Source organism: Anomaloglossus baeobatrachus, chromosome 5 (assembly GCF_048569485.1).
Source record: "Anomaloglossus baeobatrachus isolate aAnoBae1 chromosome 5, aAnoBae1.hap1, whole genome shotgun sequence".
In the NCBI taxonomy this organism is placed as follows: Eukaryota; Metazoa; Chordata; class Amphibia; order Anura; family Aromobatidae; genus Anomaloglossus; species Anomaloglossus baeobatrachus.
In genome coordinates, this window is record NC_134357.1 from 535,034,755 (window position 1) to 535,045,566 (window position 10,812).

Consider the following 10,812-nt stretch of genomic DNA (forward strand, 5'->3'; position numbering starts at 1 on the left):
GAGCTATGTATGTATGTATACAGCAGAGCAGTATGTGTCTATGTATGCAGCAGAGCTGTGTGTGTATGTATTCATGCAGCAGAGCTGTGTGTCTGTATGTACTGTATGCATGCAGCAAAGCTGTGTGTGTCTGTATGCATGCAGCAGAGCTGTGTCTGTATGTATGCAGCAGAGCTGTGTGTGTCTGTATACAGCAGAGCAGTGTGTCTGTATGTATACAGCAGAGCAGTGTGTGTATGTATACAGCAGAGCAGTATGTGTATGTATGCATGCAGCAGAGCTGTGTATGTATGCATGCAGCAGAGCTGTGTATGCATGCATGCAGCAGAGCTGTGTATGCATGCATGCAGCAGAGCTGTGTATGCATGCATGCAGCAGAGCTGTGTATGCATGCATGCAGCAGAGCTGTGTATGCATGCATGCAGCAGAGCTGTGTATGCATGCATGCAGCAGAGCTGTGTATGCATGCATGCAGCAGAGCTGTGTATGCATGCATGCAGCAGAGCTGTGTATGCATGCATGCAGCAGAGCTGTGTATGCATGCATGCAGCAGAGCTGTGTATGCATGCATGCAGCAGAGCTGTGTATGCATGCAGCAGAGCTGTGTGTATGCATGCATGCAGCAGAGCTGTGTGTATGCATGCAGCAGAGCTGTGTGTGTATGCATGCAGCAGAGCTGTGTGTATGCATGCAGCAGAGCTGTGTGTGTATGCATGCAGCAGAGCTGTGTGTATGCATGCAGCAGAGATGTGTGTGTATGTATGCATGCAGCAGAGCTGTGTCTGTATGCATGCAGCAGAGCTGTGTATGTATGCAGGCAGCAGAGCTGTGTATGTATGCATGCAGCAGAGCTGTGTATGTATGCATGCAGCAGAGCTATGTGTGTATGTATGCCATGCAGCAGAGATGTGTGTGTCTGTCTATATGTATCCAGCAGAGCTGTGTGTGTGTCTGTATGCAGCAGACAGGGCCGCCATCAAGGCATTACTACTGTGCCTGGTGTACTGGGCCTGGTGAAGAGTGGGGGCCCAGCTGAGCCAGGGACAATTACTTAGTTTTATTAAGCCCCGGGCCAGCCGGGCCCTCCCCCTTCTTCACCAGGCCCCAGTCAGTCACAGCAGAGGGGCTCGGCAGTGCTGCTTTTGCCGCTATACACGTGGCTAATTTGCATCGCATGCAAATTAGCCACGTGTGCTGGAGATACCTCTGCAGCTGCACTGTGCCCCGAGGTTCAGGGGGACTCCCTGGCCTGTCAGGAATGAGGGCAATCTGACCTGTAGTTGCTCAAGGCTCTGGGGGCTGCTAGCCAGATTGCCCTCATCGCATGCAGCGTGCCGGGCAGGGAGCGATCCGATCCGCAGCTCTGTACTGTGTAGTAGAGAGCGGAACTCAGGAGTCCGTCCTCTGCTCCCTGCCCTGCACTTTTCTGTGTGACACAGGCACGCACTCCTTGATGACGTCATCACGCTGTGCGCGCCTGTGTAATTTGAAAAGTGGCTGGGAGGTGAAGAGACGGTGCGGGTCCGTACAGCCGGTACAGGAGAGGTAAGGGTTAACTTCTCTCTTTTTTTTTATTTTAAACCGCTTAACGACCCATGACGTATTGGGTAGGTCATGGATCGTGTATGGTTAATCCCAGCCCCCTGCCTTGGACAGGTCGCGGCGATCCGGGCATATATCAGCTGTTTTCAACAGCTGACGTGTGCCTGCTAGTCGTGGGTGGAATCTCTTCCACCCGCGATTATTAACTCCTTACATCTTGCTGCCAAAATCTGGCAGTGAGATGTATATGCGCGCTGCCATTACAGTGACTTACCCCGCCCCCATCGGAAGTCACGTGACATGGTCACGTGACTTTCGGTGGTTGCCATGGTAGCAACAGGGTCACTTCCTCTCAATGCCGGAATACAGCCGGCATTGAAAGTAAAGCAGCATATCTGCAGTTCTTAGCTTTGTAGCTGTGATCAGCATATAGGGCTGAGCAATCTGATTGCTGAGTGCTATAGCCCCCTAGGGGGAGTAGAAAAATAAATAAAAAGTTAAGTTTTAAAAAAAAAAAAATAATAAAAGTTCAAATCACCCCCTTGAAAATTAAAGGGTACAAAAATAAAAAATATACACATATTTGATATCGCCGCGTTCCGAAATGCCCAATCTATCAAAATATAAAATCAATTAATCTGATTGGTAAACGGCGTAGCGGCAAAAAATTCTAAACACCAAAATTAAGTTTTTTGGTTGCCGCAAATTTTGCGCAAAATGCAATAACAGGCGATCAACATGTAGCATCTGTGCATAAATTGTACCATTAGAAACTTCAGCTCGAGACGCAAAAAATAAGCCGTCACTGAGCCATAGATCAAGAAAAATGAGAACGCTACGGGTTTTGGAAAATGGTGCAAAAACGTGCGCCACTTTTTTGGACACGCTTGTACATTTTTAACCCCTGAAATACAAGTAAACCTATTCATATTTGGTGTCTACAAACTCGCACCGACCTCAGGCATCACAATGACACATCAGTGTTACCATATAGTGAACACGGTGAATACAATGTCCCAAAAACTATTGTGCGATCACACTTTTTTTTGTCAATTTTTCCGCACTTGGAATTTGTTTGCCGTTTTCCAGTACACTATATGGTAAAACGTATGGTTTCATTTAAAAGCACAGCTCGTCCCGCAAAAAAACAAGCCCTTATATGGCAAAATTGATGTAAAAATAAAAAAGTTACGGCTCTCGGAATAAGGGGAGGAAAAAAACAAAACGGAAAAACGCAAAATGCCCGGGGACTGAAGGGGTTAAATAGACTGAGATGGGGATAATAAGGAGGGCGAGGATTGGAATTAGTAGAGGGGATTGAGGCATTCACTCACATATGTGTGTGTGTGTGTGTGTGTATGTGTGTATATATATATATATATATATATGTATATATATATATATATGTGTGTGTGTTGGGGATGAGAATTAAGTAACCAGAAATACTTAATTCAGCCATTTCATAGACTCAGGTATATAGTTTGGTAGATGTAAACTAACGCACATATTTATGCATGTCTTTGTTCCTTACTAACACGTGTGTGTGTGTGTATATATATATATATATATATATACAGTTAGGTCCAGAAATATTTGGACAGTGACACAATTTTCGCGAGTTGGGCTCTGCATGCCACCACATTGGATTTGAAATGAAACCTCTACAACAGAATTCAAGTGCAGATTGTAACGTTTAATTTGAAGGTTTGAACAAAAATATCCGATAGAAATTGTAGGAATTGTACACATTTCTTTACAAACACTCCACATTTTAGGAGGTCAAAAGTAATTGGACAAATAAACCAAACCCAAACAAAATATTTTTATTTTCAATATTTTGTTGCGAATCCTTTGGAGGCAATCACTGCCTTAAGTCTGGAACCCATGTACATCACCAAATGCTGGGTTTCCTCCTTCTTAGTGCTTTGCCAGGCCTTTACAGCCGCAGCCTTCAGGTCTTGCTTGTTTGTGGGTCTTTCCGTCTTAAGTCTGGATTTGAGCAAGTGAAATGCATGCTCAATTGGGTTAAGATCTGGTGATTGACTTGGCCATTGCAGAATGTTCCACTTTTTTGCACTCATGAACTCCTGGGTAGCTTTGGCTGTATGCTTGGGGTCATTGTCCATCTGTACTATGAAGCGCCGTCCGATCAACTTTGCGGCATTTGGCTGACTCTGGGCTGAAAGTATATCCCGGTACACTTCAGAATTCATCCGGCTACTCTTGTCTGCTGTTATGTCATCAATAAACACAAGTGACCCAGTGCCATTGAAAGCCATGCATGCCCATGCCATCACGTTGCCTCCACCATGTTTTACAGAGGATGTGGTGTGCCTTGGATCATGTGCCGTTCCCTTTCTTCTCCAAACCTTTTTCTTCCCATCATTCTGGTACAGGCTGATCTTTGTCTCATCTGTCCATAGAATACTTTTCCAGAACTGAGCTGGCTTCATGAGGTGTTTTTCAGCAAATTTAACTCTGGCCTGTCTATTTTTGGAATTGATGAATGGTTTGCATCTAGATGTGAACCCTTTGTATTTACTTTCATGGAATCTTCTCTTTACAGTTGACTTAGAGACAGATACAGCTACTTCACTGAGAGTGTTCTGGACTTCAGTTGATGTTGTGAACGGGTTCTTCTTCACCAAAGAAAGTATGCGGCGATCATCCACCACTGTTGTCATCCGTGGACGCCCAGGCCTTTTTGAGTTCCCAAGCTCACCAGTCAATTCCTTTTTTCTCAGAATGTACCCGACTGTTGATTTTGCTACTCCAAGCATGTCTGCTATCTCTCTGATGGATTTTTTCTTTTTTTTCAGCCTCAGGATGTTCTGCTTCACCTCAATTGAGAGTTCCTTAGACCGCATGTTGTCTGGTCACAGCAACAGCTTCCAAATGCAAAACCACACACCTGTAATCAACCTCAGACCTTTTAACTACTTCATTGATTACAGGTTAACGAGGGAGACACCTTCAGAGTTAATTGCAGCCCTTAGAGTCCCTTGTCCAATTACTTTTGGTCCCTTGAAAAAGAGGAGGCTATGCATTACAGAGCTATGATTCCTAAACCCTTTCTCCGATTTGGATGTGAAAACTCTCATATTGCAGCTGGGAGTGTGCACTTTCAGCCCATATTATATATATAATTGTATTTCTGAACATGTTTTTGTAAACAGATAAAATAACAAAACTTGTGTCACTGTCCAAATATTTCTGTACCTAACTATATATATATATATATATATATATATATATATATATATATATATAATGTATATTGCATATTTAGTGTATTTTCCTTAACACTGTATATATCAGTATATGTGATTTAAAGATGTCTGCCACATCCTGTCTACACTCGAGACAATGAACAAAGAAAATTCCTGGAGCTTGGACTGTCTAGTCAAAAAGGGGATATGCTAATTTCTATACGTCTTGAAGCCCCGACCTACGATACTTGATTGGACTAAAACTTTTGTTCACACCCCCTTACTTCTCGGTATAGGGGTATTGTCTAAGACTGGAAACATACCTATGCGTCTAAAATCTGTCCGACTAGGCTGAAAAACCTCGTCTGATTTTAGTTCACTTTAGGTCAGAGTGCAACGCAAGTGCGATGCTTTTTTTTTTTAAATTATTTAATGACTTGCATAGCGTGTGTAATGCATGTGTGATCCTTTTTATTTCTCAGCAGCTGTCATCTGCCATTCAGCTCTGCTACATGGCTGCTGACAGCAGCCACAGACAGCCATGTAGCACAGCTGAATGGCCGCTGACAGCAGACACAGACAGAGCCACACGATCAGAATGAAGTCGGATGAACGTCACCTGACTTCATTGTCATCCCGCGGCTCTGTCTGTGTGGCATGGCCTGATTTTCGGTCACCGGTGAAGGCCTCACCGGTGACCGCAAATCCCCTGAGTGACCGCAGTGATCGGCGCTATCAGCAGTGCCGTCACTCAGGTTACCCGCGGCCATAGCTGAAGTCCTCCCGCTGAGATCTGTGGTCGCGGGTAACCTGAGTGACGTCATCGCTGATAGCGCGACTCCCTTCAGTCGCTGCGGGGAGCTCACAGAGAGCGGTCGTGGTCTGTGACCGCTCTCTGTCAGCTTCCGATGTAGCAGAGCTGACAGCATCGAGGGACCTCTGTGGATTACGTCGGACATGGAAGGGTATGTGGGGTCTTGAATAAAGTGGTGAAAGAGGTTGTGTTTTTCTTATTTATTTCTAATAAAGGATTTTTGGGTGTATGTGTTGAGGACAAGAATTGAGTATACAAAAATACTTAATTCAGCCATTTCATAGACTCAGGTATATAGTTAAGTAGAAGTAAACTAACACACATACTTGTGAATGCTTTTGTTTCTTACTAACATGTATATATGTATATTGCATATTCAGTGATTTTTTTCCTTAGACACAGTATATATATATATATATATATATATATATATATAATATATAGCTTGAAGATGGCTGCCGCTTCCTGTTTTGCACATGGGACGATGGACAAAGAAATTCCTGGAGCCTGGATTGACCAATCCAAGGAGGATGTGCAGATCTCTCTACGTCATGAAGCCCTGCCCTGCGATACTTGATTGGACTAAAACTTTTGTTTACACCCCCTTACTGCTCGGTCTAGGTTTTTTTTCAAAGAATAAAGTTCAGTTTTGCCTCAGCTTCTGTCGTGTAAGGGAGTTTTATAATTGATTTAATTAATTATTATTATTTCTCGATGTGTACACACGGTATTTTAATTTGGAACAACGGTCAGATCGAAAAGAGATCACTTGTGTCCCGCGTCCCTAACAGTTGGAGGCACTGCTGAGATTACCGTAAGAAAGATTGGCTGAATTTCTCTCTCTGATCCAGGAGACCATTTCCTAGTACCCGCAGACCGCCGACAGAGCTGATCACTCAAAAATCGCAGGTAAGTGTCCTATATAATGTATATGAATACTACCTGTGATTTCAACGGTTTGTGGCGAATTGTTTGATCTATGATCTGAGAGGGGTGTTGAAGCTATTGACCCTTAGCGGGCCTGAATCTTTCGCCGGTAGTTTAAGAACAAAGAGACGGACCCAGACCCCATACCGTCATAGGGTCCATGGGACATACGATCTGACCGTCTGTTTTTATTGCTGAGTTGTGAACGGAGTTCTTAGCTTCATAGATAGCTTGTAGATTCTACGCTCTGATTTAGTTCTCAAAGAAGTTGATTGTTACTGTTCATATAGGGCTCAGTAATACACAAGAAGGGGGGGGGGTTACCCGGGACAGAGAGCGGGAGTCGCATTACACAGCTGTGCCTGCAGTCTCTTACACAAAAAAGGTGGGGGTCACTCATTCACGCAGCTACATTCTTTCGCTGGGCGGGCAGACGGAGGGGGAGTGTAGATGCCCACAGAAGCAGCCTGCATTTCTACACTGTGAACAAAGGAAGCAAGGAGGGGGTTAGTGAATTACCCATCCCTGCTAGGAGTGAAGAGGCAGAGACAGCGCAGCTCTTTGGAGTGAGGAGAAAGGAGGGGTCAGTGGGCTAACATACAGGACGTAGCAGCAGCCTTTGTGTAGCAAAAGCAAGCAAAGGAGTTGTAGTGATTTGTAAGAAAGACAAGTGCTATTTTGGTTTAGATTGGAACAGAAACTAATGGGTTCATGCGTTTTTCAGTATTTACAATTGAATTTCTTTTTGAACAGAAGTGTCAAAACTAGCGATTCCCCTGTGTTGCAGATGACACATTCACTGTTTATTAAATATTAGATATTACATATTGAATAGATAATAGACGAGGAGGGAAGGGTTTTGGTAACTTAAAGTGGAATTAGCGGATTCCCCTGCGTTTTAGACGCCGGCCACTGTTTGTGTTTTGATACGCAAATGAGGCGGGAAAGGATTTCATTTTAGTTAATTTAAGGGTGTTGGAATTAGCGTATTCTCCTGCGTATTAGACGCGAGTCACTGTCTGCGCATTACAAACGCGGACGAGGCGAGAGAGAATTCCGTTGGAGCCGGCCGGTCCAATTAGAGCACTGTATACTCTGTTCAAGAAGAGATTGTTTTTAGTAGGAGCTGAGAACGCTGTTGCCCTAGTTACAAAAGAAAAATGAGCGGAAAAATATATAAGAGATTGTAAAAAGTTGTGTAAAATCGTTGGACTACCACTAGATGGCAGGCTGCAACCCATGTACTGAAGTTCAGATTAATCTCCAGTGAGGGTATACTGGAGGACAAAGACCCTATTCACTGTGTGTTGCTGTTTGTAGAATCACTAAATGTCTTTCTCTAGCTGTGCCTCATTGTTCTCCTTTAGAAGTCATCATATCTGGTGCTAATCAAATCTTTTTTTTGTATGTTGTAATGCAAACCAGTTTACAGGCATTACAAGTAACACCCCCTCCCTTCCGAGCTGGAATGCACGCTGCCCACATATCTGTAAAGGGGGGCTAGACAGCTCTCCGGAGGAAAAAAAAACCTGACCCAAGTGTTAAATGTACATGTATTTGTGCTAGGTATTCTATCCTACGAGCACGTTTTGATACTTAGGAGATTTTTTGGGGATTCTTTTAGTCTAGTGAGAATTGAGTGTTCACAAATACATAATTTGGAATCCCTTGTCCTGTATAGGAATCATGCATAAATGTAGGCGTTTATAGAATAGTGGTATATGGCAGAGTGCGTACATGCATAATAATGTAGACACTCCCCATATACACCCCTGGTTCACTACGTAGTTTCCACCTAGTTTCAGCCACTCCCAGTACACCCAGGGAGTCACAACATGGATGCTACACCCGGAAGTCAGGTGCCTGGAACATCCAGTGGCAGCCGTCTTGCTACACCCACTGATGGCAGTACACCTCATAAGCCACACCCCTCGTAATGGCTCTTTGTTCAAAGATCTCCACCCATCCCCGGTGGGAGGTGTTCTCTGGTATATATGACTAACACATTTGAATAAGTATAAAATAGTATATTTGTTTACTCAGCTATCCCATAAATGCAAGTCAAAGATAACTAAGTGAAATTTTTACTGAATTGATAAATAGTAAGAGGCATCAATTCACATACAATAATTGGTATTTTAAAAGTCCAGTAAAATAACATAATATAGAATAGAGGTAGGTAAATACATATCTTTGTATTGTGTTAGCTAATCTAAAAAATGTTGGGAGACTTACCCTCAGAAGGTATTATATCCATTTGTAAGAGTATTGAGCGGTGTGTCCGAGGAGCGGAGCAAAAATTTGTACAGAGTTTAAAGCATAAGATGAGTTGGGTTTTTTTGTTTTTTTTTCTCCTCTCGTTTTTAAGAGATAAGAATGGAATGTGTCTTTCCCCAATAGTGACGTAAGTTTGGTTTCACCCTTAGAGTTCAGGATTTCACATTTCTAGCTTCCTATTTATACCTGAATGATTCAGTTAATTTTGTAGGGAAAATTAGATTTCATAAGATATGCAAATTAGTTTCTGTGTTGTTTTGTTTTTTAATGGTGATTTATTCGAACAATATATTTTTATTTTGTGACTCTATCACCTTTTCTGTTTTACGATTATTTCTAAACAATTTATATATTTTTGCAGGTTAGTCGCCCAGTCACAGCTGTCATTTAATCACGTCTCAGTTATTTTTATTATGAAAGGTTTTTCTTTTCTTTATGGATACAGTGTTTATCGTAAGGTTTTAAAATTCCCCAGCAATGTATATTGTTGTAACATATACGTTATTTTCAGTGTTTGTTCATTTTAAGTTTTAGTATGTAGCTAATTTATTGCCTGCTGTTTTATTTTTCTTTTAGGGAATACCAGCATAAAAATTCAGAATTTTGTTACATTGGTAAATAAATACTCAATTAAACAAGGGGGGACCACGAAGGTAATAATTATATTCTCCAACAGTAGAGGGCGCAGCAGGCATATTATTTAGGTTTTGAAGCTGACCCTTCCCCCGCAGGTTATGTTGATTAGATTACTATGAGGTATATCTGTTAACTGAAATAGGAAAGTCTTGTCTTATATGTTTATTTGTTTATTTATTTAGTATTTTCAGTCATATGAAGTATAGATGACCACTAACTGTATTATGGTCAGAGTTAAAGTTAAAAGAATGATCTAATCTATATTTCTTTTAGTGGATATGCTACAGGTTACACAACATGAGGTAGTTAAATTTAAGTCACTCTCTCCCCTCCTATCGCTACAGGTGAAAGTGACGTATGTGCCTCTCTAGATGGGTGGAGCAGAGGTAGGTAAGATAGTCAAAAAGTGTATGTAGGATGTAGATCTTTCCTGTTGTCAAATAAGCTAGGTACGCCAGAAAGAAAGTCTAGATCTGAGCTGATGGAATCGGATGGAGATCCCCGCACAGGTGCAACTGACCAAGAAGCAGTGAACGGGCCTAGAGTTGAGGAGTCCTTTACCATGCATAAAGACCATGCCTCGGTGACACCGGTCACGTCAGTGACTTCTGTGACTCCTTGTGTTTTTAAATCCCTACAGGAACAAGCAAAACAACAAGGGATGGAGTGTGACATGCAGGGAGCCAGCTGATTGAGGAAGGTCTGTGGACAAAGGGTGGTAAGCTTTCTCTGCCATGAGAGCTCTTCTTAATGATGGCCCAGGTAACCTATGGACTACAATCTGTGAAAGACAATTGTCAGTGTGTGCTTTGGTGATGCCAGGGTTCAGTACCCAGGTGGGCAGATTCACCCAGTCTTGTATGACATGTGCCTAAAACGAAGTGAGAAAAAAAAAAAATCTGTAGAAGCACCCTGCACCTGCTCTACCCATTTTTAGAGATTGCAGACTGATTATAGATGTATATCATGAGCACGTTGTAGGCAAGTCTGTGCGTGTTGTGTAAATTTCTCTTCAGGTTTGGTCAGAGGCATTCCAGTGCAGAAAACAATGTTATTGTTGAGAAGCACATGATGGTGGTATGTAAAAAAATGTGTTTACAAAAAGTGTATATTTTATAGAAAAGTGGAAACTAGTAAATCGTGTATAAAATGTATATGTTTTGTTTTCTTTTCGTAATAAACAGGTCTTTATGTAAGATGTATTTTGGTTTAACACAGGCATGAACAATTTTTATATAATTGACTGAATAGTGTGATAAACAGGTGTATTTTCCAATTCCAGATCTTAAATCAGAGCTATTAGCATATGGTTTTCGGTCAGGAGACTGATCCTAAAGGACAAACGAGAAAGAGCCATGAGTCAACACTAGAGGAGCCGATCCAACCGCAGAAAAATCTATGGATCCA